Consider the following 18,739-nt stretch of genomic DNA (forward strand, 5'->3'; position numbering starts at 1 on the left):
ATGCAGTACATGTAATAGAACAACAGAGGTAAATAATAGGAATATAAACATATCAATCCTAATAACAAACAGGGAAAGTTAATCAGGGAACAAAGATAGCCAAGGGTAAAGATGATTCATATATTAACATTGCAATAACAATTGAAGTCCTGATAGTATGAGTAGAACATATCATCCCGTAGGTGGATTAGAGATATCCATGTTGGTCGAGGAGTGAGAATGGATAAACTTCTTGAGTTCAGCAGGATCTTCAAAGGACAAGGTTCGATTTTGAAAAGTAACTTTAAAGATACAGGGGTGAAAAAGACCATAGCGAGCACCCATTGAGCGAAGAGGAGGACGGAGGTTGAGAAAATCTTTTCATCAGGCGGCGGTAACATTGGACACATCCTGAGAAAGAAAGACTCTCTGGCCTAGCCAAGAAATTTGCTGTTTGGCTCTAGCCCAATGAACAACAAAAATACCAATACCGGTACCTTATTTAACTTCGAATTTAAGAATCGGTCATATTGATCCAAACAAAAATGACCATCACAGTTTTCAATTCTTATCAAAGTTTATTAGACCACAAAGTCATTTAAATAAATATATTCAAAATCATTCAAACACTTAGTCATACAAAGTGAATCTCAAACATATTAATATTCACAAAAACTCTTACATACTCGCAATCTAATCTTAAACGAGCTTCCCGTCTCAGTCTACACACAATAAACCAACCTTCACGCATTCCCTCCAGCAGCCAAGCAACCATTCTACCTTTCATACTCCCTCACTTATACAAAACATTAGAAAAATATTTTTTGAAAAAGACCTAGGGTGCATGAGTTTCACAACAACTTCAATACTCCAAAATGATTCTAACAAATGTAGGCACTCAATAGGTCAAAACAAACAGGTCGACGCGTTTCGAACACTTACATTTAATTTGTGGTGTTCTCCTCAGGACCGACAAGCTGCAAAAAAACAACAAAAAACCCTAAGTTACTTTATCCATTAAAATACCTCCTCCTACTACCCTCCTTCGACTGTACCTAAGGTCTCAGGCTTACCTTAGTTTTCTTAAATAGATCAGCCGATCTATTCTCTGCTGGAAGTCAGATTCAGTATCTGCAAAAACAAATTGTATGGCACCTACTGAGAACACCATTCAACAATCAGCTAGTAGCAATATAACATATATTAAACGGCGCTAGCACTTACTTGTGACCACACGGTACACAATTTACTTGCAACCGGAAAGGCTATACGGTCGCTACTTAGATGAAATCACGTCCCATTATACATTCCTGGAAAAAATCAAGAACACTAAATCTACAAGCCTGTAGAACGTATATATAAATAGAACACGATTATTTGCCCCGTACTGGACTTCGGGCTCTTACTTGCCACGCTGTTGCAAGATCTATATTCAAATGAAGGCACTCCCCTTCCCGGTTTACTTTGGCGATATTCTACAATGCAAGTAGGGTAAAAACAACCGTGAGCCCATACTCTTAACGCAAAACCGAAGCACAACAGAATTGCCTCTTGTTCAAACAGTGGCTCATACCTTAGTCGGGAAGATTAAATCCTCAAAAATCCGTACAGTGCGAAACCAGCTGGACACCGCGGGCTGCTGCTTCCGGATAGGTGCGGAGTTTGGACATACTTGACCTCGCAAGCAATGCACGTGACCGCTACATTCTTCCGGGAGGATCACGGCTTGCGCATTTAGCGCTTGGACTTGTGGAAAATGTAGTCAGTGTGTATAATAGTATTCCGACCAGATTGCATGAACAAACTTTATAGAACCAGGAAATTTGGCAAGAGTGTGATTCACAATATCTGGACTGATGGTGCTAGTCGACAATGGTGACACCGTGTGCCAAACACAACAACATTTTTGGGCATATGACATTGAATATCTATCAAAAGAATGACGCTGAATAGTTTTTTTGATGAACATGAATGCGTAGATCATTGTCTAATAGTGTAATTGTTTGTGGTCAATGCAATGCACCTGGCTTGGATGTAGTCATTGAGTGGTTCTATATATTTTAATGTTTGGGGCCATATATCAATAAAGTTGGTCAGAAGAGCCCTCCTACTCCAATTTATAGATCTCAGACAATTCGTTCAATCCGTTCACTGCTGCCTTAAATTTAACAATCAGCATTGCTTCTCTACAAGTCAGTTTTTGCTCCAAATCTCCGCCTCTTATGTCTAGTTCAACTTTAGAAATGACAGTCCATTTTAGATCCTTTTCCACAAGATTGTTTAACTTCCAATGGTTAACCAAAGGTGCTGTTTGCACATTTTTGCGAATCCGTGATTTATGTTATGAGATTCTAGATCTCACTTCTTGATTTGTTTTTCCAATGTATAATTTCCTGCACGGGCAGATTATCCCGTAAACCACGTTCTTGGATTTACAATTGGTAAAACTCTCATGTTTCCAAAAAATGGAATTATGTGAAAAAAGTGCTCGCTCCAATGTGGAGTCACAGCATGAACAAGTACTGCATTTATGATGTCCAAATACAGGTGGAAGGCCCACATAATCTCTTAATGTGCTTGATCTTGGTTGGAACACTGCCGCTCGTACAATTTGATTTGAGATACTCCTATCTTTTTTAAAGGCAAAGAGTGGTTTTGAAATCAAAGACTTATCCAAATGTTTGATCAGGTGCCAATTTTGGTGAATCATTTTCTTTAGATGATTTGAATTTGGGCAAAAGGTTGACACACAAACAATCCTTTCTATGGATTTTTATCTCTTCTTTCTAGAAGTACCTCATGTGGGGTCCACCAAGCTCTTTTCATCGCTCTTTTCAACAATTTTCTAGGATATCCTTGATCGATCAAATTGTTTATTAAATTTGTCGCATGAAAAGTATATTCCTCTTTGTAGGAACAATTTTGTTTTATCCTTAAAAATTGTCCATAGGGCTGATTATCTTTTAAGCTTTTTGGATGGTTACTTGAAAAATGTAGGGCCTTATTCCTGTCTGTAGGTTTTTTGAACAATGTTGTCACAAGTTTGCCTTCTTCAACATAGACTTCCACATCAAGAAAAGGCATTTTAGTGTTGGAATGACTCGAGCTGAATTTTATGTCCGCTGATCTATTGTTCAACCATTCATGAAATTTTACAAGATTTTCAGCAGTACTCGTCAACACCATGAAAATATCGTCAATAAAACAAACCCAACTCCCAATTAATTGGGAGAATGGATTGTTGTTATATATGAATTGTTCTTCATATTTTGCCATGAAGAGAACAGCCAACTCTGGGGTGAAGGGCCACCCCATGGCTACTCCCTTCACTTGGAAGTAGAAGTCACCATTAAGGTTGAAATCGTTTTTTTTAGAGCAAAACTGGCCAATTTCACTATAAAATCTGTAGGTATTTGTGTTGGTTTGTCTCTGTTATTCAAATAAGAGTCAATTACTGCCACGGCTTCATCCTGGGGGATTTGAGTGTACAACGACACTATATCCAATGTCACCAAAAGGTGTGCTCCTTGGACAAATTGTATAGTATCCAATTTCTTAATAAAATCAGCAGTATCCTGGAGAAAGGAAGGAACTTCAGACATGAAAGGTTTTAATAAAAAATCAACAAACTTTGAAATTGGTTCCATCAATGATTCGCATCCGGAGACGATTGGTCGTCCGGGCGGTGAGGTCTCATTTATATGTATGCTAGGTAATACATAAAACAGCGGGGTTCTGGGATGGTTATTCTGCAAAAACTCATATTCTTTTTTACCCAGAAACCCCTGATCGAATCCATTTTGCAGAATTGCAAAGAGTGCTCCCTGTAGTTCATGAGTTGGGTCTCCGTTGATTCTTTAAGTGATGCTACGGCAGCGTAAGGGCCGCAAAAATGAGGCCCTTCGTTTTTTTTATTATTAATATTTTTTTTCATTAGTACTTGTAATATCATATTATTTACTATAGTTATATTTTAATTAGTTTGGTAAATAGTAATAATGTTTGTGTTATAAGCTAGTAGCATTACAAGAAAACTTGTGTTTCATTGGTTTTAGTATATTTTGTGAGTTTTTGAACTGTCATTTGTTTAGTATTTAATTAGAAATTATTGTTTCTAATTTATGATTAATTTGATCTCATATAATTTTTAAATTGATAAACAATTATGTAAATTATTTAATTGATTAATTGTTATTTACATTGTTGGTTGATTTTTAAATAAGTGGTAGTTAGTTGATCAATGTATTTAATTAATATATTGTGTTGCTGAATTTTATGTGTATTACTTGTATTAATATTAATTGTTTTATTTTATGAATAATGTAATAATGTTGTTTCATCTTCATTATATTAATATATTTTAATTGTAATTGTTTGTTGGTATTAGTTTTAGGGCAATAAGGATGAACATCAAATATCTACCAGTCCCTCTCCCTCCACTTCCACCATCATCTGTTTGAGGGCAACGGTCATGTTGGGCCTTATGCCCCGACGTGGGGGGGACCTGCCTATGTCTCCATCATGTTGTGCAGTAGAATCTACGGGAAGATGATCATCGGCTGAGGGGTCAATGCTCCGCCTTCTTGCCCCCTCAGGATGCCACACTAGGAGTCGCATTTATCGCTCAATGGCGGCTGTCGGCCGCAACTAGGTGACACAGGTGGCAGAGAAAATCAGGAAATAGTAAGGGGTCACAGCAGGCTGCAGGCGACTGCGTGGAGCCATAAGGAGCCCGCTCTTTTGATATCGACCGGAGGCAATACACTATTGCTGTTTGTGGCATAGGGGGATGCGAGGGACATGTGCCTCCCCCATTTGATAATTGTGAAGAACATGCTAAACAGATCGGCATTACCTTCCATCTTTTTCTGTACTCCCGATGATCAGTGGTGCCCAGGCTGCTGAGAAGACTGAATTCCACCTTTGCTACGGCCTCCAGGTTTCTCGCTGGGGGGTAAGTGCACGTGCTCCATTTGCTAGATTTGTAGGGTTTGGTGGTGCTACCCGGTAGACGGTCACTTGGTAAGGTCACAGCAGTATTTTTCTTTTAAGGTCATCATTGCAATGCAATATTGTGGATAAACAGGGGAGAGTAGCAAAATTCTAGACTGGGTGTGGGGGCGTAAAAATGAGAAGCCATTCTAAGGTCTCTGGCACTACAACCCACTTTGATGCATCTGCTCTGACCCAACGAGTTAAAAAAATGAGTGGAGCAAGTTACAGTTCGAGCAAACCGTACTGCCTCGGCCTGTAAAAACTTCACCCTCCATCTCAATAAAAGAACACAAAGAAGGTGCAAGCATCAGTGAGGACCTGCATTATCAGGAGGGAGCTTCAGAGGCAGTATCTGTGAGTTGAATTCAGAGCGCCAGTAGTCCAGAAATAGTGTCATTTCCACCCAGTCAGACCTTAGTACAAAACTAAGTAGAGGTTAATCTGGAAATGGAGGTTACTCTTCAAATGCTAGAGAAGTCATGGAATATCCTCTCTTTAGGAAGTCCAAACCTAATGAGCCACTTCAGGAGGAATTTCCACCCACTATGCAATGGGAAGCTAAGACTATGCTAAATCTCATCCTGGAAGAAATAAGGGACCTGAAAGCCTTACAAACTACAGAAATTGCAGCTTTACATGTACAACTCTTTAAGATCGAGGAGACTGTTGCGCAGATCTCGGAGAGATTAAAAGAAGCTGAAGTAAGGATCTCTCAGTTAGATGATCAGGTATCTATTTTACAGGAAAAGCAGCCACCTTTCAGAAACAGAAATCTTCAATTGAGTACAAGTAGGAGGAACTGGAAAACCATTCACGAGGCACTAATTTACGTATTGTTGGGGTCCCAGAAGGACTCAAGGGACATCAAACACTCCAGTGTGCAAACACTTTTATCCCTGAATACTCTGGAGACCACACACTCACAGGAGCCTATCGAGTAACAGCACATCAGCCCCCAAATCCGAAGTATCCTCGCACAATACAGAATTTCAGAGACTTCCGGGTGAAAGAGCAAGTATTATCTAATGCTATCAAGCAGAGACAGTATAGTACACCAGAGAGACAGTATAGTACACCAGAAATCCCTCTCTGTCATATATCTCCAGCCATATCAGCCTTGGCAGCTAAGCGGAGGAAAGAATTTGTGAAGATGCTCCACCTTTTAAAAGCACAGGTGGCCCAGGCAATGATCACGTAGCAGTCAAAACTGAAGGTGCTAAAAAGGACAGTTTCATGTGTTCTGTGATGTCTCTGAGGCTCACAAACTATTACAGCAAAAAATGAATAAGCCTTAGCTGAATATTGTACGATCAGACATCGGACTCCTTGCTATTCTGGCTATCCAGGGCCAGGGACTGTGATCGTAAAATGCCATCCTGTTTTTTCCAGGCACTGAACACTGGCTTTCAGGGCTGGGGACTTGTTTATTATGTCTTTGAGACCCAGGAGTCACTATTGAAATGTCGAATGAGACTTAGCTAAACAGTGTACAACCAGAGTTTGGATGGTAAGTGGTTTTTGGGGCAAGCATTTGTGTACTTCAGATGTTTTTTCTGTTTTTTCTATGAACTCACTGTTTTTTTTTTTAGGGTTGGGTCCTCGCTTATCCTGGCCTTGACTTCCTGGCAGGGTAGTGGGAGTAGGGGTAGGCAGTTTGATCTTGGCACAAGGTCAGGGTGCTAGTTTTTTTGTGGGTGGGGAGGCATGTCAGATGTGAGTTTGATGGCGCACCACTCACCACAGCGTAGGGGAAGGGGGTGAGGTAATTTGTAATGGGGTACCAGGGGAAGGTGGAGAGTGGGGGTGAAAAGCTTGATAAAAAGGGATCCAAGTATTTCAAATATTCAGTTGATTAATTTATGCACCAAGGATGGCAGAGTAGAATGGTAATCTTGTTTGTATGGAGGGCCAACCATTGAGTCGATTTCTTCATTAATCTATGGCAAGATATAGATGGGACTAAAGGTGGGGCTCAAATCTCTATCTGTGTGAAAGCTAGTTATATGGTTGGTGTAACCCTGATCGGTAGGTCTGGGCAGGGTATCAGATGTTTTAGCGGATTACCTTTTATTGCTCGCTAATACAATGCTACAAGGGGGTCTTATATCGCCTTCTGTTTTTTAAAGGGAACATAACTTTTTCAAGAAAGATATGGATGCCGAGGATCCAAACTTGTACCATCCTATTACATTACTAAATACCGATTATAAAATTATTGCAAAGTTACTTGCTAATAGGTTTAACTTAATAGCCTCTGGATTCATTCACATAGATCAGAATGGCTTTATAGCCAGATGGCAGTTAGACACAAAATACTCAGTATTTGGCGGAAGCCTTGGACTATTTTGCAATAGTCAATGACATACAGGCTTTGGTGCTTCTGCTAGATGCGGAAAAAGCTTTTGACCTCGTGGTCTGGGAAACTTTATTTAATATTCTGACGAGATTTGGTATCCCATCCCAGATCATGGGGCTTATATATAAGATGTACTGTATTTTCATTAACACAATAGAGGTGGGGCGAATAAAGGTGCTGTGCGGAACCCAAGAAGGGTGCCCACTATCCCCCATTTTATTTTCCTTCTTCATTGAGCCATTAGATAGAGCAATCTGAGGAAATGATACTATCCACCCCCCTACCCCGCAGATGGATAAGATAAAATTACACACCAATAAGATTATGTTATTTTTGGATAGTATGAAGGAGACCCAAGTAAAGGCCTTCGAGATCTTTGTCCAATATGAGAAGCTGGGAGGGTATAAAATCAACAAGAAGAGGGCAGAAGTAATATTGTGTGGATTTAATCCTGATGTTCTACATTCAAACATAGTCTTATGTGGTAATTCACATCCAAAGCGATATCTTGGCATCAGGTTCACATCAGAGATCAAGGATTTGTATGCCCTTAACTTTGTGTCTCTCCTCTTAAAAGTACAAGATCTATTTTCTCGATGGGATTTTCTCCCATTGACCATCTAGGAAGAGTCTCCTTGATTAGAAAGATCAGTCCTTCCATTGTTTAACTTTCTGTTTTCAGCTATTCCATGTGTTTAAAATGCTCCTTTTAAAAAATCTGTAGTGCCCATGTTTTCATCTTTTATTTGGTGCTTCCCAAACTTAAAGATTACTATTTTGCCTATTTTGCACAATACATGTCTAGGTTTAATTCAAAGCGTCATATGGGCCTTTTTATGAATAATTTTATGCAGCTGATCTTTAAAGAGTATGTGCTAAGTCAGCTAAAAGAGTTCGCTATAGGGGCTTGAAGTGTTTTTTTCTGGAAGCGGAGGGATCACTATAGGAGAATTCCATTCGCCATATTATTGCGGCGACATCCCTGGCCATATTAGACATCGAACCCGGGGTGAAGCTCGAGCCTGGAATGGTACAAAAATAGGAAAATGCAGGATATAGGAAAATCTCGGATTTTCTTTTGGTGGATAGATGGCTAAGTATAGTGAAAGTTCGACAGTGTATACAAGACGACTTTCTGCTTCTGGGTTCTTTTTAGGACGTTAAATAAAAATAATTATAAATTAGAAGTAGGTCAGATTTGCAGAAGCAGATAAGTGGTTTTTGCACTAATTGAAGATGGGGTAATGGAAAAGCCAGGGGACTGGAAAGAAATACTTCACTCTATCAAAGGCTCTGACCTCGCACAAAAAGCCACTAAAAAATAGGGCAAATGTGAAGGCCTGGAATTGACAAACATGATGTGAGAGGAAGTCACTAAAATGAATTTTAGTGTGATGAGAGGGGCCAATTGGCAGGGAATGCTATTTTTTTTAACCAAATAGCTCTTATATAGAACCCCATTCTTTTTAAAACCAATTAGCTCCAGTCTCCCAGACCACAGTTTTCGATACACAGACCTATCAGCCGCTAACTGGGTGCACGAAATCAGTCACTGTAAGGAGTAGCCCATGCAGGTAAGAACCGTGGGGTGGCGGGGGGGATTTGATTTGACAGACAACCACGAGGGAAAATTAAATAAAATAATTAATTTTCCCTTGTCGCCGTCTGGCAATAATGCCCCCACCACTCTTACCAGCACGGGCCGTGGCTGGTCACTGTTCATCCATTCAGGGAATCTGGGAGGAAATTTTCCAGTATCATGGGAGGGAATTTCAGGTCAATTTGGCTTTGTCCACTAGACTGAGAGTTCTGGGTATGATCCTGCACTGGACCTATCTGATAAATGGGTAAAACTATTATTAATAGTAACAGCAGTAGCTCGGTCCCTCTTTCTCCAAAAATGGCAAACTCAGCTGATCCCTACAATGAGAGACTGGCTACAGAAAATGGGCTGCATTAGAAATAGTGAACAACTATACACAATGTGAATTGGGGGAGTGAAGAAATTCAAAAAACTCTGGGGACAATATTTTTTTCCTGAAAATCTAGGGGTAGTTTGAATGTTTGGATTAAACCACTTTGGCACCTCTGCCATATTAGCTCTAAATCTCCTTTTTCTATTGGATTTTAGGACAACTGCATTTCTGTATTTAGTGTCTTTTTGCCCTGTATGCAGCTATTTATTGTGATCTTGTATAATGTGAACAGCTATTAGGCTATATATTATGATACATGTTTTTATGTTCATATGTGTCGCTCATGATGAAAATTACTTGGAATGTGTATATATGAAATGTAAGTTTGGATCCTAATAAAAATTAAAAAAGAAAAAAAGAACAAAGTTGAAATCTCCAGCTACGATCATCTCTGTGAGCATGAACCCCTGCCATCAACACCTCCCAAACGTATTCCATGTTGTCTATATAGGGCACATAAACATTCACTAGGCAGAGTCTCTGGGCATCTAGGGTCCCATACAGTATAACTTAGCTCTCTTCCGAGTCTGCACACATCTGCAGTTTTCAAAAAAGAACTTCAGGAGCTACCCATATTAGGGTTCCCCATTAAATTCTAGAGTTAGAGGTGGCATATACCTGCCCCCTCTATTTTTCCATAGTTGTTTGTACAATCACCTCAAAAATGTGTTTCTTGGAGGAACACAATCGAAATACGATAGCGTTTTAAGTAAGCATGTATTTGGCGACGCTTCTCCAGACTATTTAGTCCCCATACATTCCATGTGAGGAACTTATACTCACTCCCTGTGCTCTGCATGACTTGGGGCATTCGGTTTTAGGGACCTCCACTTGGCTTCTCTATCCACTGCATCATATCAAATGTCCAATGAGCATGAGGAGCACTTCCCCAAAATACATCAACAACATTTAACATTCCCTTAAACAACCTTACCAGCCTCCTCGCCTAGGCAAAATATGCAGACCTTCTTACAGCTCAACCTACTGCCAGAAGGGTACCGGTCAATCCCCACACCCCTCACCTCCCACCCTCCAACTAAATCAACTAATGAATGTAGTACAGGACAAGGAGCTGTGTGTCCCTCGAGCCGCAAGACTGAAAAAGGTACTCAGCAGACCGCAAGAGGATAGGCCCTCCGCCATCTCTCGTGGGGTGCACCATCTCCTGCTGTGGAGTGCAAGATTGTTTTACCCATCACACATGCACTGACAAACTTTTTCAACCTAGCGACCCTGAGCCCTTCCATCCACTGATGTATCATTTAGGCATAAAGTACAATTATGCATCTTTTCAACATTTCAACTTGTGAGCAGGCTATTACCATCCTAATCACCATATCCAGTCTCTTCGCCCGTCTGTGTGGAAGAGTCCAGACCACATGTGCAACAGTATTTGAGTCAATTCTCCTCAGTATCCTCTGACTGGGAAACAGGCTTCTGCAGTCAGATCCCAAATTACTCTACCCTTCCCCTCAACAGAATCTGATGTGTTAAGCCAGCATTCTTACTGTCACTCTGTGTCCAGTACTAGTCTAATTTGGGAAAAAAGCACTTTGTTCAAAAGACCCCAGAACTTCCGACCTCAAAGTTCCATCCAGGCACACCAGGATGCAAGCTCCATTTTTTGTCTCTAGTCCATCATTGGTCCTCAGCGGTGTTCTCCCGGTCCTACCAGATCATTGCAGCAGACTGGAACAGATCTCTTTTTGTCTGGGTTGTTCAGGACTAATTTTCCATCCCAGGTTGTCAAGCCAGTCCAAGACCTCCTGAGGGTACTCGCAGAAGTGTGTACGGCCAACAGGTTGCATTCGTAACCTGGCAGGGAACAGTAGACTATACTTGACATTGCAGTGTCTAAATTTTTTGTTTATGGACAGAAAGTTGTTGCACACTTTTTGGACCCTACGGGTATAGTCAGAATATATAATTATTTGCTTGTCTTCTAATCTAGGGGTCTATGCGTGTGCACGTGTTAGAGGATGGCATCACGATTGCTGTAATTGAAAAGGTGAGATGCGAGCGCTCTGGGTGGTGAAACAAGACGCAATACCACTACCAACGCCCAATGCGTCCTCTCAATTGTGAAAAAGTTAGATAGCTTTGGGAGCTTGAGAGAGTTTAGGATCCAATTCTTCGGAAAGAGTTCCACTGAGGGGCACTCTGTGAGCTCCGGGAAGCATACTAGGCATATATCGTTCTGCCGCGATCACTACTCGGTATCCTCAAAGCTCTCCTCCATGTGCATGGCACTGGATTTCAGTCCAGCCACCGTTGCCTTCAACTACTTAACTTTCTGTTTCAGGGTATCCATGTCATCTTCGACAGGCATGGTGCGATCTGCCACCTTCTGTAGGTCCATTTGCAAGAAATTCATCTTAATAGCCTTTGAGTCAATTTTTCCCTTCAGTGCAACTTAGGACCCCTAGTTGGCCACTAGGAGCTGCACCCTAGTGAGTGCTGGGCTACGGGTCTCTGCGTGCTTCTCTTGACCATGTTCCAGGAGTGATATCTCAGGCCTTGACACTGTGTACTGTTCTATTTTGTTAGTTTGCACCAGTTTTTCCTCCTTTTCTTTCTTCATACTGTCAATCTGAGGCATCAGGCACCAGCAGGCACCATATCGTCTCCTAGAGCTCCAACATCAGGCACGAGGGCCTCAGGTCCGTTCGCCCTCGAGGCGTGCATGATGGACAGCACACTCCGTAGTGCCTGGGCCCCCACTCCTGCCCACAATCCACTCCTCGTCCCTACGGGCACCACCAGGAAAATCAGGGGGCACCCGCACTTGTCTGGGTAATCCAGGGCCTGCCCAAACCACAGCAAATCTCAGCTCTGTCCTTCCCAGCTATGGCACTCCTAGGGTCCCTATGTCTGTACCTTCTCTCACCGCTCAAGCCTGTTGGTATTTAATGCTAGGCATGGGACAGTACTCCTTCATTGCACCACCAGGAGCCAACTGCCCTTGCATCCTGCAGTCCAACCAGGGCCCTGGCCATTGCAGTCACCTGCCAATGTTGTTGGGGGCTTGCACTCACCCAGCAGCTGATTTGCGGGTCAATGCTACCACCTATGCTGCATGGTGGGACAGTTCAACTGGTCCCAGAGGCTCCGTTGCTCGTCCTCACACCTCCTCGGACCTTGCCACTGGTGCCTCTTCAGCTGCAAGGAAGGTGGTAGGCCTTTCAGCATCGCACTGCCATGTAGCCATAGGCTGATGTGCTTCCGCCAAGTCATCCGTCCAGTCAGGCCTCCATGTTGCGACTTTGCTGCAGTGCCCCGCTCACCAGTTTGTCCCATGGGCCGCTCGTCACACAGGCACCAAGTTGCTGTACCACAGCATGGTCCCACCTCCTCTGTTGCACTGCAAACACAAGCAGCAGCCTCCAGCTGCGGCCTAGTTGGTCCAGCCCTGCAAGTTCGCCAGCTCCTCAGGTCGAGGGATAGCTTTTTTCCCAGCTCCGCAGGCTGTTAGTGGCTCATGGGCATCCCCACAACTTTTTGGGGAATTAATGCTGAGGTGCGTATATAGGATGTTGGAGGATTTTAAGCTCCACAGTAGGAGCAGACCAGAGTCTTGTCTTGGTGCCCATCTTAGCAGGCCACGGCCCCAAATATAATGATGTATATAGTGAATTTGAGATACTTACCTGTCTTTTGACAATAATCTGGTCTTTGCTCTATTTTTGTCTCAAACTTTTTATAGTTTAAACATAATATTCTGGTTCCTGATATTTTTTTTAAATATTTTTGATCTGTTTATGTTTATGTTTATGTTTATGTTTTTTCAATTTTTATTGCGCACGAATACCCTAAGGTGTCTCGGCGCATACAGAACCTCCTCTGACCAAGGCATCCGAAGGGATTATTGGTTGAATAACCAAGTCTTCAGGAGTTTACGGAACATGATAAGTGTAGGGGCAGTTTTTATGACAAAGGGGAGGGAGTTCCACAGCCTAGGAGTTGCTACCAAAAAACGTCTGTCTCCCCATGTGGAGGTTCTGGTGCGTGGCACTGGGAGCAGATGAGTAGAGGCTGATCTTAAAGTTCTATTGGGAACATAAATCCGAAAAGCATCCTTAAGGAACTTAGGTCCCGAGTCATGAATGGCTTTGTAAGCAATGCATAGGGCCTTAAATTTTATTCGACTCTTTACTCTCAGCCAATGCAGCTGGTGAATGGCCGCAGATGTAGAGTGACGGAAAGGAACATCAAGCATTAATCTAGGTGCCGCATTCTGTACCGATTGCAGCTTAGCTAGAACCTGCTCCTGAGCGTTAAGGAAAAGGCCATTGCTATAATCTAGTTTTGAGAAAACAAGTGTAGTAATTAAAGTTTTACCTGCCGTTGAAGGGAGGTATGGCATCAGCTTCCTGATCTTTCTAAGCATATAATAGGAAGATGCCGCCACAGCATTGGCATGATACTTAAAAGACAGTTTGTCATCGAACATAATACCGAGATTCCTGACCTTGGTTACTGGAGTGGGAGGGGGACCCATGTCAATCGGCCACCAGATCGCAGACCACTCAGGAGAAAGCGTACCAAAGGTCAGCACCTCGGTCTTGTCCGAATTCAATTTTAAACTGTTGTCCGCCATCCAGGAGCTAATGGCCATCATCCCTTCCTGAAATTGTGCAGCAACTGCAGGACCATCTTTTTGAATAGACAGCACCAGTTGGGTGTCGTCAGCATAGGTGGTTAGCCGCAGCTTGTAGGCTTTTATAACCTTTGCCAGATCCGCCACATATATATTAAATAATGTGGGGCTTAGCGAGGATCCCTGAGGAACCCCGCAAGGAAGAACAAAAGTGGGTGAGTAGAAATTACCCAACTTAACCGCTTGAGTTCGGTTGACAAGAAATGAGGCGATGAGATTCTTTGCGAGATGAGTTACCCCCATGGATGCGACACGGTCGACCAAGATGGAGTGGTCGACCGTGTCGAAGGCGGCGGAAAGGTCAAGGAGCACCAGGACCGCCGCCCCCCCCTGATCCATGATGGTCCTAATCTCATCAGATGCTTTTATCAAGGCCGTTTCTGTGCCATGATATTTCCTGAATCCGAACTGCGTATCATCCAACAAGTTATGGTGGTCAATAAATTCGGAAAGTTGCAGGTTCATCGCTGACTCAAATATTTTGGCTGGAAACGGTAGGCAAGCAATAGGCCTGTAACTGGCTAATTCGGTGGGATCTAAAGAGGGTTTTTTAAGTAAAGGTTTAATAACTGCCTTTTTCCAAATTTCCGGATAAATGCCAGATTGAAAAATGGAGTTACAGAGGTCCGTTAGAGAAGGTGCTATGACCTCAGTGAGAGTGTTCAATATCGCGGGGGGGCAAGGGTCAAAAGGAGAGCCGGACTTGATGGAAGAGACCAACCTACCAATATATTCAGATGAAACAGGAAGAAAATTGGTGAACATAGGTGTATGAGAGGGAAGATCAGGGGCAACAGGACGTGTAGGAAGGGAAAATGACGAATAAATCGTGGAGACCTTGGAAAAAAAGAAAGTAGCCAGCGCATTGCACAGGACTTGGGAGGGTTCTATCGGAGGACCTGTAGGTGGATTGGACAGGATGTCAACTACCTGATACAGCTTTTTGGCTGAATTTTGAGCTGATTCAATTTGGGCCAGAAAGAAACTACTTTTACATCTTACAATGGATTTTTTATATAGTGCAAGGACATCTTTATAAGTCTGCCTGTCAACAGGGTTGTAATGCTTTCGCCAACGCCTTTCTAGGTTCCTACAGTATTGACGCTGTAAGCGAAGATCCTCCGTGAACCATGGAGCAGAAGGTGATATCCTATTAGAGATAAAAGATTTCACCGGAACCACACGGTTCACTGCATCAGAAATCCAATCCTGATATCTGCTGGACATTTCGCTGGGGTTAGAGGAGACCTCATACTGGGAGTCCGCCAGAGTCTGGGAGAGAAGTGAATGATCCAGGTTATTCCAGGCTCTAGTACGGACAAAAGTACGGGGCGGGATTTTGGAGGCGTTACGGTTGTTAACTTGAATAGTAAAAATTACTGCGGAATGGTCCGACCATACCACAGAAATAACCGAAGAAAAGGAAAGCTTAGGATTGTTAGTAAACAGCCCATCAAGCGTGTGTCCAGCTTTATGTGTAGGAACATCGACCAGTTGCGATAGACCGGCCACGTATAGGTCCGCTATTAGTTGGGCGGTGTCTTTATCCCCTAGGTCTTCTAAATGGAAATTAAAATCTCCTAATATAGTAAAATCCAGATGAGTTATGGAAAATTCTTGAAATTCTTCAAGGGCCTGAAGGAAGCGCGAATGTGGGCCGGGGGGACGATATAACAGAATCCCTTCAAAGGCCTGATTATGATTAAGTGAAATAGAAAAGAGAAGCGCTTCACAGTCTTGTCGACTTATAGGGTCAGTCTTGACTCTTAAGTCAGCTTTATAAATTATGGCTAAGCCACCTCCTCTCCCTGTAGTTCTGTCCTGTCTCACCACGCAATATCCCTCCGGGGTGGCAGAACAGAAATCCGGGCCTGAAGAAGCATCACCCCATGATTCTGTGATGAACAGAATATCAAGCTCCTGAGATACAATAAGTTCCCTTATTTCCCAGCAATGACTAGGGAGAGAGCGAGCGTTAATGAGAGCTACATGAATATGGCGTGTAGATCCTGGACCAGGAGTGTCCTTAAAAAGGACATGAGGGGAAAGTGCAAAATTACAGCCTGGGCAAGTGGCAGGTGAGGAGGATGGGGAGGAGGCAAGGGGTAGAAGCACACACCGATTATTAGACGCCCCTGAGCTAAACTCCCTCAGCTGAGCAGCGGAGTATCTTATCCTAGTGCTCTGAAGCCCTAAATCAGCATGGCCAGGGAGTATGGCCCTAGGCCCGGGGCAGGCGCGGACGGGCGCAGACGGGCTCGCCTTTGGCGAGCCTTCGGCGCGCCCGCTGCATGCGTCCGCTGCGCGTCCGCGCCATCGGCTACTAATGATGCCGAGTGCGAGTCACGTGAGGGGGGGGGAGTGTCTGCAGCAGCTGAAGCTGTGACCTGCCTTACGTAAATGAGCTAAGGAGCATTGAACACAGCTCCGAATACTAAACGAATCAAGACGGCGATTTTAAACACACACAGAGTTAAAAATATATATTTTTATATGTCAACATATGTATGAATATACCTGTCCAATACTCGGAGGACAACACAGTTATTAAGTATTGTTCTAAACTAAAAAACAGGGCTTTGTTCAACCTCGCTATTCTCAGAAAGTCAAAGCCTAAAATGAAGGCACTTGCTAATTCACTGAACTCACATGGACATCCACTTCCTAAGGATCCAGACACAATAGTCAGTACTTGTCAATGCGATTGCTCAGGTGCCCCTGAGTCCTTACTTCTCAGAGACCTACCTGGCCTGCTACTTGTTGGAGACTGAGAGCTCTACAGAAAGCAATTTACAGAGCATTCCATCCAATCAGTTGGTGTTTCAAGCTAGCTATTTGTCATGAGTGGAAGCTTCTGTCAGGTCTGCCCTTTTAAAATAAGACAAGATACAGTCTGCGATTTGTAGATTAGCTTGCCCAGCCATTTGATATTTTACAACATTACCTTTATTTTGAAAACATGGCGTACATATTTGCATAGTTTGACAGTGTGGTTATTCTTCCTTTCGAACTGTATGTTTGTGGTTTTACAGTCCTGTGACAATTTAATTCAAGTTTTGCTTATATTTGGTCTTTACAATTGTCAATTTTTAGCACCCGAAATAGGATGTGAACACATGCACACTGAAATATTTGTTTATCTAAACGTGAAACAGGTCCTGATCAGTAGTGGCTGCTACCGAACGGGCGTGGGCGTGGGGGTCGAGGAGGGAATTAAAAATAATAAAAAAGAAAAGAAACCTTACCTGGAGGTCGCGCTCACGTCGCAGCCGCCATGTCTTCTCAAGCAGGAAGCACCCAGCCTCCCAGAATCCTCTGACCAATCACAATGCAGGCTTAAGCAGCGTTGTGATTAGTCTGAGCGCCATGTTTTAGCACTCAGACAGGGGTTTGGAGGCTGGGAATGTTATCAAGTAAAGCTGTATAATTCAGCCTTTGGAGAACATGCACAGTGCGCAGGAGGGTTTGGTCGACCCGAGACGGCCAGCCAAACCTTCATGCGCACTAAAGCTGCAGCCACCACTCCTCCTCTGGTCTCGAAGTCAGAGGAAGCTGGCTCCACCCCGCCCTATCAACGGGGCTGCTCTGCAGTGCAACTGCAATAGTAAAAATAAAATGATAATAACGGACGTCAGTTATTAACATTTTATTTTTACTTTGCATGGCTTTAAAGCAGTGGAGCGATGCTCTTCCTCCTAAGCGGAGGAGCCGTCCGGGTCTTGATCCTTCCTAGCTGAGCACGGCGATCATCAACTTGTATTTCAGGATGCTGTATTTGAATATCTTTAAACTTGTTGTGGGTACAAATTAATTTCCTTACCAACCACTCTTGAGCAATCTGGAAATGGGCGTCCTCCAAAAAAATAAATCGATTCTCACACAGTTTTACTAGCTATTGTTTCAATTTTCAATAATTGACGGAGCGCCACACAAAATGTCTCTTATTTAAATTATTTTAAGTGTATTTTGTCACTGCGAGATTCATTACTTTGTTACAAACACTAGGCAATAAAATAACTTCACAATATAACTTAATGCCCTTTGGTCAGTTTTTATTCTCATCATAACTGTATGCCATATCTTTTTTAGGGGTCGGCCAAATGTTACGTTCTGCCCGCGAAATTGGCGGAATATTTGCCACTCCGTGTTACTCTTTAACACGGAGTTCTGGCCCAATTCCGGCAATCGTCGCATGGCGGAATTTTCTCTCCTGCGAGGCTCAAAAATATGCGAAGTGGCGAGTGAGATTTGGCATCCCATAGCATGATTTTTAAAGCGTGCGGTCGCCGGCGTTTGCAAGCCGTCAAGCCGTCATGGTTAGATGATTGCCATTTGAGTAGATTTGCTGCCACTCATTTGCTGCAGCTAGATTTTCTAATCGAGTGGCAGCAAAATCAACTTTAATGGCAGCAGGATTGTGCGATTGTGCCAACTCATGGGGCTGTTTGCACTGATTTTGAGCACTGCTTGCACTACAGGCGCAAAATTGCAGCAGAAGCTGCATATTTTCCACCTGTTGGAGGAAGTACGCAGAGTTTTTCTGTACCTCCACTGAATTCCATGAGTTCCACCCATACCTAATTTTACTTCTGATTCCTCATTCATATACTCTTCACAAACTACAAATACAGCTATCAATCCTCTGCACACAATGTTCACTGATTTCCATTAAGAGTTGCATTATTTAAAAGTCTAGTCTTAGCATTCTTCTGCTGTTCCAGCTGAGTCAGTTTCTTCACAATAGCCTTACTTTGCAGCTCATTGTGATGGTAAAGA

The sequence above is a fragment of the Triturus cristatus genome, chromosome 3_2 (genome assembly GCF_964204655.1).
Source record: "Triturus cristatus chromosome 3_2, aTriCri1.1, whole genome shotgun sequence".
Taxonomy (NCBI): Eukaryota; Metazoa; Chordata; class Amphibia; order Caudata; family Salamandridae; genus Triturus; species Triturus cristatus.